Source organism: Castanea sativa, chromosome 11 (genome assembly GCF_040712315.1).
Source record: "Castanea sativa cultivar Marrone di Chiusa Pesio chromosome 11, ASM4071231v1".
Classification (NCBI taxonomy): Eukaryota; Viridiplantae; Streptophyta; class Magnoliopsida; order Fagales; family Fagaceae; genus Castanea; species Castanea sativa.
The window spans coordinates 54,701,817-54,716,485 of NC_134023.1; the positions used below are offsets into that span (position 1 = coordinate 54,701,817).

At 33.8% G+C, this 14,669-nt stretch overlaps 1 pseudogene; it reads left to right on the forward strand.

Moving 5' to 3' along the window:
• Positions 1-258: 258 nt before the first annotated feature.
• On the forward strand, positions 259-13,558 carry LOC142616739 (wall-associated receptor kinase 2-like; annotated as a pseudogene).
• The last annotated feature ends 1,111 nt before the right edge of the window (positions 13,559-14,669 follow it).

A 14,669-nucleotide genomic window follows, 5' to 3' on the forward strand; every position in this document is an offset into this window, starting at 1 on the left:
AAATAAGATTCCAGCATGGAATTTTCTAATGCATATAAAATCCAGCATCTTCTAAAATTAAGGGTTAAGCATGTGTTTAGTGCATCAATACATTAAATAAGATTCTGAAACGTGTTCAAATCCCAAATTCCACAGTGTATGGACATAAGCCGTGTCCTAAAATAAATAAATAAATAAAATCTAGCATCTATATATAGGAAGTTGTTTTGTACAGAAACACACAGTAAACTCCTCTTCTCAGAAAATATTGGGTGCTATATGGGTTTCCGATTCCACAAGATGCTTTTGCAAGTCACATGGGTTGGTGTGTTATTATCAGTGACTACTTCAGCCTAGGCTGTACTATCATATCCATCAGCCCTACCTAATTGTCAGAACAGTTGTGGAGGTGTAGAAATTCCATATCCTTTTGGAATGAATCAAGGATGTTACCTAGATGAAAGTTTTTCCATCACTTGTGATAACTCGACAAGCCAACCTATGTATGGAGATGTCATTGTTAAAAACATTTCCATTGAAGACCACAATATAGAGATCTTGACCTATACAGCCAGGGACTGTTACAACAACACTTGTGCGCTTGTGAATAATACCAATTACCCCAGTACTCTCTGGTCCCGTTATTTCACAATTTCTGACACTCAAAACGTGTTCATGGGCGCCGTCGGGTGTGACACTTACGCATACCTTAATGGTTTTAAGAACAATCATTCTTTCTCCCTTGGCTGCACGTCGGTATGTGTAGATGCTAGCAATGTGGTTAATGGCTCTTGATCTGGGATCGGCTGTTGCCAGACGGAAATTCCTGAAGGAATGAAAAATATTAGTTTGGAAGATGGCAATAGCTTTAATAGTCATTTAAAACTATTGAATCTTAATCCATGCAGCTATTCCCTCCACAGCTCACCGCCGATCTCACCGCCTCATGCTCCAGCGCTTGCCACCGACATCCACAGCCCTCACCGCCAACCTTCAGATCTCTCTTAATCGGGTTGTAGGTGAGAGATTTGGGATGAGTTTCGATCGATGTGGGTTTTGGGTCGGCGTTGTGTGGGTTGTGGGTTGGTTGGGCTGGGGTTTTAGGTCGATCGTTGGTTGAGTTTGGGTCGATGTTTTTTCATCTTTGGTTTGTTGGTTGGTTGAGTTTTTTTTTTTTTTTTTTTTTTCCTCTTGTTTTGAGGTTTTTGGATTTGGAATTTGCTGGTGTTGTTGGTGTTGTTGTTGTAGATGTTGGTTTGTTGGTGTTGTTGGTGTTGGTGTTGTTGATCGGCATTGATGTTGTTGTTGTCGCTATTGTTGATGATAATAGGGAGGAGAGAATATATTATTTTAATGTGTAGTAAATATTATTTTAATGTATAGAATTGAATGATAAAACATCTGATAAATGAGATATTGTAAAATGATCTGGTAAAATAATAAAGTAGGCTTTTAGAGTGCCAAAATGATTTTTTTTTTTTTTACAACATCTACTACGGATCCTCTAAGTGTTCATAAATTGGAGGATACTTTTGTCTCTACATGAATGGTTACCATGGGAACCCATACCTCAAAGATGGTTGTCAAGGTATTCTTCTTGTATAATTTGATATAGTCAACTATATGGTGGCAAAGAATCATTTTCACTAACTACTTCAGAATTGTGATATAAAAATTGTGTCCACAAACTTTCTTATAACCCTTGCTTGTATTTATATGTCCTCAAAGTTACTTAAAGATGGGCTTTATTACCACCAGATATTGACGAATGCAAAGAGGGCAATAACAACTGCACGAGCAAAAACACTAATTGTGTTAATGACCCAGGAAATTATTATTGTGTGTGCAGCGTGGGGTACCATTTTGATGACAGAGGGGCATGTGTCCATCCATCAACCAATCTAGCAATTAAGCTCACCATTGGTAAGTATATTTAATTATGGGAAATTCTTTTTGTATATAAACTATTTTACACAATATTAAATATACTCCAAAAAACAACTGAAATTGTGACTTTAAATCATGGTTTTATAGGTATTTTTGGTTGTGTAAAACAATTTGTATGTTTTAAATACAACTCTTTAATTACTAATATATATTGTGGTGCATTCTTGAAAAATGCTTATTGAGTTTGTAGTTGATTGTCAATTACGACTGTACCATATGGGTGTGTGTGTGTATGAGTAATTAATTTATTAATTTGTACTTTAAGAGTACATCTTTATGATATTCTCTTTTTTCACATAATAGTGAGCTTTATTAACTAAATTTATAGCGAGAGCCATCATTGATTGTGAAGAATATTCACACAATAAAAGTCTAGTGACAAAATTTTTTCATAACTTTTCTTATAATGTTAGACATTTTATGTTATGACTGGTTGATTGTAAAAAAAGTGTTATTGTGAATTTATCTGAAAGTAATGTTTCAATTATAACTTCTTTGTTTTAATTATAACTTCTTAACATCTTATGACAAGGTTATCAAAAAATTTGACTCTCTAGATAGCATCACTTACATTATAGAATTATGTCATAGCACTCAATATTATTAAAATTATATCTATAGGCTTAATCTTTTACCTTAAGTTATGTCTTTTTATATTATATAAATTCTTTAATTAGAATCTCCCTAATGTGTTATTTATCCAACAAAAAAATTCCATATGATTAAGACACTTCGCCCCCCCCCCCCCCCCAACCCCAAACTATAATTATTTGTAGTTATATCTCAAATGGTTGAAACAATCAAATTAGGGGAAAAAAAAAACCCTCAAATGGTTGAGGTAAGTGCCATTACCATTTTTTAAGGAAAAAAAAAAAATCTGAGATTTAATTTTTACTATTGCAAAATAATAAATAGTAAGAATAATGTTACATCCACAAACTATTTTACAACATTTTACTTTATAATATTTTTATAAGATGTTTATGTGACCCCACAATTAATATCATTTTTTCATTTACTAATAATTATTCACCACATCAGCAGTTTGTAATTTTTTTTGTAAAATAGTTTGTATCTCTAACATTATTCTAATAGTAATAAAGAATGATAGTTTGTCTGGAAAAATGAAAGGTAATTTGAATTGTAATTTTTTTTTAGATTGGTTGGGTTAGAACTTCCACATAATATTGATATTTTTTCTTCAACTTATCATTGGATTGAGATTTTATCAATCCAATTAGTTAGCATTATCAGGAAAAAAAATGTTAGGTTCTAAGAATTTAGAATCTAAATGTATTAGAACTTTAATTTGTAATGTTGGCAAACCATGATCAAAATTTAGAGTCTAGCTTTAGGCTGCTCAAAGTGTGTTTATTGTAAAGTTAGAATTGAGTGTACTGCAGGATTTATTGAACTAAATCTGCAAGGCTCGAGCGATCGAAAATTAGACTCGATCGATCGAAGCTCGTGCAGATTTTTTTTTTTGTAGAATTTTCCAACTTAGCCCAAACCTGTTTGACGTGTAGGGTTTTATATTTTATGTCTCATATAAAAAGAAAAACCCTAACCACGTTTTAGAGATTGTTGATATGTTGTATGTGTGAATCTCTTGTGATCTAGAGGTGGTTACCTTCACACATACTTAGGGTTATCAAGATCAAGATTGATGTCAAGAACTTGGTGATCTCTCTAGTTGTTGTTTCAAGAGCTTAAAGAAAAACACAAGTGGGTGTACTTGTGGATGCTGTGGATCTAAGAAAGCAGTAGTTTGTGGACTTGGAGTTGTTACGTGGTAGTGATAGTAAGTTTTCTATTCGAGATAGCATTAAGATGTTAGTAGTCTAAGTCCTTTTGTAAAAAATTCAAATCTTTCATTGTGGATGTTTTACCTTGAAGATAGCTAGATTAAATCCTTCCCAGGTTTTTTACCAGTTTGGTTTTCCTGAGTTATCATATCATGTGTTATTTACTTTTCCGCACTCTTTACATGATATAATTTGAATGTGTTAACTTAGATCTGAATAATTTATCTAATTAATCACTTGGCTAAGTAACTAGTTCAAACAACTGATGTTTTAAGGATTCTAAAAACATACAAGTGGTATTAGAGCGAGTTAGCTATAGTGTTTAGATCTTTTCATCTAAGAGTTGATCCTTGACCCCTGTTGTCGTGGATTCTTTGATGTTCTTATTGCTAAAACTCCAACTTGTCTACTTTTGGTTTGTGTCACTTGTTGCATGTGTTAAGTCCTTCATTGAATATCTTGGAATAATTACATGTGATGATAATTATGTGTGTTATACTACTTTAACCGCCTTAAAGGCACGTGATTGTTGTCTTTGGTATTTGGATAGTGGTTGTTCCAAGCATATGACAGGAAATAAAGTTTTATTCAAGAAATTTTTTGAAGGAAAGATTGGGACAGTCATGTTTGGAGATGGAAGCAAATCTGTGATCAGAGGCATTGGAACTGTGGACATTCCAGGGTTGCTGGTATGTGAAGATGTCTGGTATGTTGATGGACTGAAGGCTAACGTACTCAGCATCAGTCAGATTTGTGACAATGGACTAAATGTTCTCTTTACCAAGTATGAATTGAGATACTTGATGGAGGAGGTGACTGTAAATGTGTTGGTGCTAGGACTGCTGACAACTGTTATGGCATAACCCCAAGTATAACAAGTGATTTAGTGCAAAGATCAATCAAGTAGACTTATGGCATCAACAATTGGGACACGCAAGTCACAAGCAATTAGAGAAGATTTCCAAGTGTGATGCAGTGATTAGGTTGCCCAAGTTTGAGAAGATAGAAAAGTGCATATGTGGACCATGTTAGATGGGTAAACAAGTGAAGTCCAAGCATCCGTCTGTAACTGAAGTTCAAACTTCAAGACCTTTAGAGTTGTTGCACATTGATCTCATAGGTCCTGCCAGAGTTCAGAGTTTAGGTGGAAAGAATTATATTCTAGTTGTTGTGGATGATTTCACTAGATATACGTGGGTTGTGCTTTTGAGAGATAAAGTTGAGGCTCTTGAAAAGATGATAAACTTGTGCAAGAAATTGCAAGTTGAGAAAGGTACTATGATAGCCAGAATTAGAAGTGATCATGGAAGAGAATTTGAAAATACAAAATTAGCTACCTTCTGCAATGATCAAGGCACACATCAAGAGTTATATTCACTCAAGACACTGCAATGGAATGGAATAGTGGAACAGAAGAATATGGTTTTTTAAGAGATGGCTCGTGTCATGCTACATAACAAGAAGATGCCCAAGTCTTTCTGGGGAGAAGCAGTTAACACTGCTTGCCATACACTCAACCGGGTGTATTTCAGACCTGATTCCAAGAAAACTCCTTATGAACTATGGAGAGGAAAGAAGCCTATTGTCAAACACTTCAGGATATTTGGTAGTGACTGTTATATTCTGTGTGATAGAGAGAACCTAGGAACGTTTAATGCAAAGAGCGACAATGGATACTTTCTAGGCTACTCTTCTACTAGTAGAGCATACAAAGTAAACAATCTGAGAACTAAAACAATCATGGAATCTTCAAATGTGGTGATCAATGATGAACTATGTTCAGATACTCATTCAGAAAACACTCCTTCGGTTCAAGAAAAGACTATGGAGGTTAATGACTCTATTCCTGATGATTATGTTAGGAAGCATAGTGATGAAGAAATACTGTTGTTGAATGATGCTGTTTCAGCGCCATCATGTTCAGAACCATCCACACTGGTTCGTGAAACTCAACAAGAACAAAGTGAGCCTAGTTTTTCAACGAAACAAAAAGGTACCTCCGCATCTTTGGTCAAAGGTCCATTTTTTAGAGTAAAGTTAAATCACCTTGTCACAAACATATTGGGTAGTCTGAATGATAACATGAGATTGAGATCCAAAGCCTTGAATGTAATTACTCACTCATGCTATCTATCCCAATTTGAACCGAAAAAGGTGGATGAAGCACTTCAAGATGCTGATTGGGTTAATTCTATGCATGAAGAACTTCATCAATTTGTTCGGAATGATGTGTGGGAATTAATTCCTAGACCAAATGGAGTAAATATGATTGGAACTAAGTGGATTTTTAAGAACAAGTCGGATGAAAATGGTACAGTCATTAGAAATAAATCAAGACTTGTTGCTCAAGGATACACACAAGTGGAAGAGATTGATTTTGATGAGATTTTTACACCGGTAGCAAGATTGGAATCCATTAGGATACTTTTAGCCATAGCAAGTCATTTGAATTTCAAGTTGTATCAAATGGATGTCAAGAATGCATTCTTGAATGGGATGTTGCAAGAAAAGGTATATTTTGAACAACCAAAGAGTTTTGTTGATCCTCACAGACCGGATGATGTCTACAAGCTGAAGAGAGTCCTCTATAGTTTGAAATAAGCTCCTAGGGTATGGTATGATAGATTAACTGCATATCTCACTAAGCATGGATTCAAAAAAATATTTGCAGATACTACTATCTTCATGCGAAAGGATAAAAATTATTTTATAGTAGCTTAAATTTATGTTGATGATATTGTTTTTGGTGTTACTAATGATTTTCTTGCTCAATCTTTTGCAAATGAAATGAAGAAATTTGTTGAAATGAGTATGGTTGGTGAACTAACTTATCTCTTGGGATTGCAGGTGAAGCAAACAGATTCCAGAATTTACATCAACCAAGCAAAGTATTCCATAAATCTTGTCAACAGATTTGGACTTGAAAAGGCTGGACATGCTAGAACACCAATGGTTGCTAATACAAAGCTAACCAATGATCCTTCAAGTGAGTCTGTTGATGTTACATTATATAGAAGCATGATTGGTTGTCTTTTGTATTTAACTGCAAGTCGTCCTAATATTGCCTTCAGTGTTGGTGTATGTTCTAGGTTTCAATCTAATCCTAAAGTTTCACATTTGAATACTGTTAAAAGAATCATAAAATATGTTAGCAGAACTTGTGATTATGGATTGTTTTATAGCAAAGAGTCAAATCTGTCTCTTGCTAGATACTCAGATTCAGATTGGGCTGGCAATGCCAATGATAAAAAAAAAACCATTGGTGGGTGTTTTTATGTAGGGGCCAATCTCGTTGCTTGGATGAGTAAAAAGCAAAATTTTGTCTATCTGTCTACTACAAAAGCAAAATATATTGCTGTTGGAAGTTGCTATTCACAGATTCTTTGGATGAAAAAGATTTTGAGTGATTATGGGATATCACAAGACACCATGGTTGTGATAATTTTAGTGCTATCGATATCTCTAAGAACCTTGTCCAACACTCTAAGACTAAGCAAATAGAGATTAGATATCACTTTATTAGGGATCTGGTTGAAAGAAAGATTGTGGCTCTTGAATATATCCCTACTGAACGTCAGAATGCTGACATTTTCACCAAACTTCTTAATAGAAATAAGTTTGAGATGCTTCGTCAAGTAATTGGTGTAATTATGTGCCCCTAGTCATCATTAGCTTGCATAGTCCTTGTGCTTCATCTCTTTATTCTTTATGACCATTTTTCTTCTGTTGTTTTGGTTTCTTTTTGTTTTTTTAGGAATTGCATTACATAACATTCATGCATTTCATGTTAAGTTTTTTTTTTTTAAAGGGAAAAATGTGTTTTGCATCATTATTCTTGGACTTGAAATCAAGGCTGGTCATATTATTTTTACATAACATGTTTATGTACCTTGTTTAGGTTAGATGAGCTTATTTTATTGCACTTTGCTAGTTCTAGCCTTGTAGTGCATGTTGTGTGGGAGTTGTTCATAGTTTTTGATCACATGATCTTAATTTTAAAGTCACATGCTTTTGATTGTAAGGACTAAAAAATCCTAAGATAAAGGCATAAATAACCATCTCACCACTGTTTACTAGCAATCATGAACACCTTAGTGCATATCATATAATTTTGTGCTCGAGAAAGTGTAGAACATGCATAGAAAGAACATAAGGTGTCACCTCGGTTTAAATAATAAAATTGGTATGTACATTATTGGGCTATAATAAATTCAAATTGAAATAAAAATTTGTGTGTACATTATGAGGCAAATCAAGAAACTTACATGATTGCAAGCTTATTTTCCATGAGATGTGAGAGTTATATAATGTAACTCTTTAGGTGATAGTCACTTTCAAACTTATGTGATGAATTGTGATTGATCACTATTTACTTATCACCTCACATGTATCTCATGTTTTTGCTAGTTGCACACACTATACAAGTTACTCTGCTAAACTTAGTACATAATATTATGTGTGATCTTGTTGTGGTCATCCAAGATGAAATGTGTCCAGATTCTAATACAAAATATGTTTAATGATTGTGTTTTAAGGACAAAATTGGTTGAGAAACTTGTTCTTGGGAGATCTAGGTTGAATTCAAGTGTTTTTGAAAATTTTTTCATTTCATACTCATGCATTTCATTCATAAAACAACGTGCTTTTGAGGTGTTTCTGCATTAAATTGCTCTGTTTTTCAAAAATCTGATTTTTCTAGATTTTCGATCGATCGATGAATCTGCTTGGCTTGACTGCTGATGGACCAATCGAAATTAATTTTTGATCGTTTGATTGTAATTTTTGACCGATCGAAAATCGGTCTGAGAGTTTTTTAAAACAAGCTTTTCTCACATATTCTTCACTTTATTCAAACTTTTCAAAAAGCTTTTTGCTCTCTCTCTTTGACTGATCCACCTCAAGTCAATTTTTTTCATTTTCTTCAAAATTTTTCTCAAGGGTTTTTGTCTTCAAGTGCCAGTAAGACCTTATTACCCCTTCTTTTTCATTTTATTTACATTTTTCATGCATTTTAGGTGAAATTTTCGGACCGGATTTTGGGGTTTTTGATTTTTGAGTTGGTTTCATTCAAAATTAATCATTGGGTTTTTGTTCTTAGATGTTCTAAACATGTTTCCCATGCATTAATTTGATTAATTTGGTGATTTGAGAACAATTTGAAATTCTAGGGCTTGAAACTATATGAAATTGGGGATTTTGTGAAATTGGGTTGTAATTGGTAAAATTAGCTTGTGTAATTGATTAATTATGTCATTATATGATGATTTCTATCTGGTGTAATGATTAATTACTCAATTTGGTTAAATTTGTGAACTTGAATTTTTCAAAATTTGGGGTTTTTTGTACTAAAACTATATGTTCAAGTTGATAATTGATTTCTAAAGTATAATTGAACGGTTCGTAATGCATTAGAGCATGCATCATTTGTTCATTCTGTTCATGCATCATATAGATTGATATTTTCTATTGTTGTTTTCTCTCTAACCTTGTCTTATGCAATCTGCCCTTAGTTTTCTTTGTTTTCTTTCTTTGGTTTCTATTTTGGTCTTTGCTTTCCTTCCCTTAGCATCATGGTTAGGAAAACTAGAGCCAATAAGAAAACCACCCCCACCTTTACCCCTGCCTTCGATAGTGATAGGTTTTGGTTTGAGAAAAACCAAAAAGCCTATGAGAAGTTGAACATATTTAGGTCTGTGTGGGTTGAGAGAAAGGTGCTTTTAGATGAGCTTGATGGGGACATTAGGAGAAATTTTGAGCGTAGGGGGAGTTCTACTCGAACCTCTCTATCCACTCTGATACCTCCAACACTTAGTATGTGAGTAGTTGGATAAGGGGTGAAGAGTATACCATTACTCCTTCAGTAGTGGCATCTGCTCTTGGAGTACCTTTGGTATGACAGCCAATTTACCCTTATTTTGAGACCCCTCCTCTTGATGACATTATGTCATATCTCACCGGTACTTCCATTCAGTGGGTTACTGATTCTCGTATCACCTCACATGAGGTCACTGATATTCATTATTTGTTTTTTCGAATTTCTTGTCATTCTATCTAGCCTATATCTCACTTGCACACCATTCCTCTTTGAGCGTCATGCATTTTTGTATGCCCTTGTGACTAATGCTCCTATGTGTTTTCTGTCCCTTTTCATTCGATCTTTGGTTTAGGTTCATAGGAGTAGTTCTAAATCACATGGTATTTTCTTCCCTGTTTTTATACATAGGATTTTGTTACATTTAAGTTTAGAGGATTTTCCCGCGTCGGAGCCTATACATATTAATAGGTGCCACCTTCCTTAGGTAGAGAGCAGCTTAGATGAAAGCTAGCTCTAAACGCCCTAGAGTAGAGTTTTTCACAAGTGCTGCAGCTCAGCCTCCTTCTACAGGTGACCCTTATGTTGAGGCTTATATCGATCCCACTGCCGCTGTTGATCCTACATCTTTTGCTTCGGATGATTCATCCATTCAGGGTATGTTGGATACTATCATGACTGTTCAAGCAGCGCATGGTCAGCTTTTGGTGGATGTGCTCATGGAGCTTTAGCTTTTGCGTGCGGATTTGGCAAGGGCAATCTACTCCACCACCTCCTTTTGATGATGATTGGCCTTGATTGTCCTTTGGCAATTCATCACAAAAAAGGGGAGTACATATTGATGGAGATAGGTGGAGATTTTGATGGTTTTGAGCTATGGAGCTTCTTTAGATTGTATCTAGGTGCTTCATGATGTATTTATTTTTTGTCTCATGATGTATTTATTTTTTATGGGATGTATATGTTAGGGGGAGATACTTTGTTTTATGTGTTTATTTCTATTTTTGTTTCTTGTTTCACATGTGTTACATTGGCTCTTGATTAATATAATGAGGTTATTCATGATATATGTCTTTTATTTTTCTGTTTTGTGAAATCAAGAATTTATTTTGGTTTTACTTGTATTTTCCACACGTGCGTTTATGTGTTTGTTGAGTGTTTCAGGAATATACAAGTTTATTCAGTCGTGCTGCTATCTACATTGGCAACTGATGGATAGTAGTTAGGTTGAATTATTTATTGGGCATGTTTATTGTTTATTGGGCTATTTTGTAACTTTGAGCATTTCAATTTCGGTATATGTTTTTTCATGGATTGCCAAAGAGGGAGATTGTTAAGTTCTAAGAATTTAGGATCTAAATTTATTAGAACTTTAATGTGTAATGTTGGCAAACCATGATCAAAATTTAGAGTCTAGTTTTAGACTGCTCAAAGTGTGTTTATTGTAAAGTTGGAGTCGAGTGTACTACATGATTTATTGGACTAAATCTACAAGGCTCGAGCGATCGAAAATTAGACTCGATCGATCGAAGCTTGTGCAGATTGTTTTTCGGTAGAATTTTCCAACTCAGCGTAAGCCCGTTTGATGTGTAGGCTTTTATGTTTTATGTCTCATATAAAAAGAAAAACCCTAGCCACGTTTTAGAGGTTGTTGATATGCTATATGTGTGAATCTCTTGTGAGATCTAGAGGTGTTTACCTTCATACATACTTAGAGTTATCAAGATCAAGATTGATGTCAAGAACTTGGTGATCTCTCAAGTTGCTGTTTCAAGAGCTTAAAGAAGAACACAAGTGGGTGTACTTGTGGATGCTGTGGATCTGAGAAAGAAGTAGTCCGTAGACTCGAAGATGTCACGTAATCATGGTAGTAAGTTTTCTACTCGAGGTGACATTAGGCTGTTAGTGGTCTAAGTTCTTTTGTAAAAATTTCAATTCTTTCATAGTGGATCTGTTTTACCTTGAAGATAGCTAGGTTAAATCCTCCCTAGGTTTTTTACCGGTTTGGTTTTCCTGAGTTATCATATTGTGTGTTATTTACTCTTCTACACTTTTTACATGATATGATTTGAATGTGTTAACCTAGATATGAATAATTTATCTAAGTAATCACTTGGCTAAATAACTAGGTTAAACAACCGGTGTTTTAAGGGGTCTAAAAACATACAAAAAAGAATGCAAAAGTGGATTATTCAATGTGGTGGGGAATGATTTAAAAACATTGCCCATGTGTTCAATACAAAATTAAATAAATAATCTTGAACTTTTAATATTCGACTTAACTCAATTTGTTTACCAACCTAATTTTTAGTCTATGTTTATAAATTTATAGAATGAATGTATTCCATTACTGTTTGTTTCTTTTTTATTTACTTTTGGTTATCATCAAATAAAAATATTAAAGAGAAATACTGTAATATGATATATTTAATTGAAGTCTTGCCAATTTGGAAATATCTGCTTGGAATGAGAGAATGGGAATAGAGAGTGAAATAGTCCTCTCTCTCTCTCTCTCTCTCTGAGAAGAAAGCTAACACTCAAAAATTTTTTTTTTTTGGAATGGTAATACTCTCAAAATTGATCTCTTATATCATCAAATTTTATTATATTTTATCTTTATTTTACATTGTGAGAAAGAAAGTTTTTCTTCATTGTTACTAACCTCTCTTGTTCTCTTCTTTAGCATTTTAACTTCCAAATATAATATAGATTTAAATTGACTTGATTCCCAAATTTTCAAAAAAAGAAAATGGAAAAAGAAAAAGAAACTATACAACATCTCTTTCTGTAAATATATGGAGTATTACATTTGTTTCTTTCAAATATAGGTATTGGCATATGCATTATTGCTATGCTTGTCTGTAGCTCTTTGCTGTGCTTGATAGTAAATCAAAGAAAGCTAATGAAGCTTAACCAAAGGTTCTTTCAGCAGAATGGTGGTTTAATATTACAACAACAACTCTCTAGACAAGATAATTCAACTAACGTGGTAAAATTCTTTACAACAGAAGAGTAGGAGAAGGCTACCAACAATTAGGATGAAAATCTAATCATTGGTCGAGGAGGGTTTGGTACTATTTATAAAGGATTTTTACTAGATGATAGAATTGTGGCCATTAAGATGTCAAAAATAGTAGATGAAAGCCAAATTGAGCAGTTCATCAATGAGTTAGTTGTACTTTCTCAAATTAACCACACGAATGTGGTTAAACTATTGGGTTGTTGTTTGGAGACACAAGTTCCTTTGCTAGTTTATGAATTTGTACCTAATGGTATTCTCTTTGAGTACATACACCATGAAAGCAAGGTATCTATTGTACCATGGGAAACTCGTCTTAAGATAGCTACAGAATCTGCAGAAGCACTTTCGTATTTGCAATTTGCAACTTCTCCACCTATAATCCATAGCAAAAGTATAAGATTTTGGTAAACACATAGCAAAGGTATCAGATTTTGGAGCATCAAGATTAGTTCCACTTGACCAAACACAAGCCATAGCTACAATGGTGGAAGGACCTTACGAATATTTAGATCCCGAATACTTTCACACAAGCCAATTGACAGAGAAAAGTGATGTTTATAGCTTTGGAGTGATCCTTGTGGAGTTATTAACAGGGAAAAAGGCAATTTCATTTGATAGGCCTGAGGAGGAGAGAAGCCTTGCTTTGTATTTTCTTTCTTCTTTGAAAGAAAATAGATTGTTTGAAGTTCTTGAAAGAATATAGTAAATGAAGAAAATGTAGAGCAACTAAAAGAAATTTCAAATCTTGCAATGAGGTGCTTAAGATTGAAAGGGGAGGATAGACCTAATATAAAGGAAGTAGCAATGGAACTTCAAGGTTTCAGAAAGATGGAAAAGCATTCGTGGGTTAATGTAGGTCCCAACTTGGAAGAGACTGAATACTTACTTGGTGGGCCATCTGATTCTCATGAATATGATGTTAGTAATAAAATTACTACTGGTTATGATAGTGTGAAACATCACGTAATGTTGGCCTTCAAAGATGGGAGATGATCAAAGCTTGGTAACATAAGTTTACCAAATGCCATATATATGCTAGTTTGTGTAATTTCTTGCCTTTCAATTTATTTCCTTTCCTTGTAATTTTTTTGGAGTCTTCTCCTAAAATGCTAGTGTAGGGATAAATAGTGAACTTGAAACTTCAAAATTGTAATTTTATTATAGTGCCTTCTTATTCTTATCTTGCTTTATTTGTAAACACTTCACATAAATCTCTTACCAATTTCTTTACATTTGTGTTTTCATATTAACAAAAGTATACATAATTTGTACTTAAAACAAAACTTTAACATGATATTATCTTCCCTTATACAAGAAATTTTCAAAATAGATTTTTTAATTTATAAAATAATACACACACATACATACATACATACATACATACATACATATATATATATATATATATATATATAATTTAGAGTAATTCAAGTATAGTTTCTAAGATGTCGTATAATAAGTTCTCTAATTAAATTAAAATAAATAGTTGAATTAAATTTAATTGTCATTGAAAAATATATCATTAATTGTGATCATGTATTTGAATTTGATTGGAGGAATTTAACTCAAGCATTGAATCTAAGAAACTATACCTAAATGTTAGTCATTGAAAATATGATTGGTTTTTTTTTTGGTGTCCCCGCGGGGGGGGGGGGGGGGGGGAGGAGAGGGGGGGTCTATAATAAGTGTATGCACTACAAAAACATTCATTTGAGAGAGAGAGAGAGAGAGAGATTCAATCACCATCTGATGGGGACTATAAACTAGTCTTTTCGAAGATTGTGGAGAGCAATTATAAAATACCTTCATCAGCATCATTATTTATAAATATTTATAAGATATTCAGAAAAAATTTATTGATAATATTATAACTCGGTATAACATTTACAATTTACACACAAGTCTTGGAGGAGATCAGATATATCCAGATTTGGTCATCAGTACAACAATCACATGATTCACATGCATACTTGTGCTAAGTATAGTGCCGTTCGGTTCCGATAATCCTATCTTCAGTGGCACATACAAGAGATCTCCCATTTCTTTAAGCCCAACAAACCATTCCATGTATTAGCTTGGCCATGCATTGATAAATCTTCTCCGA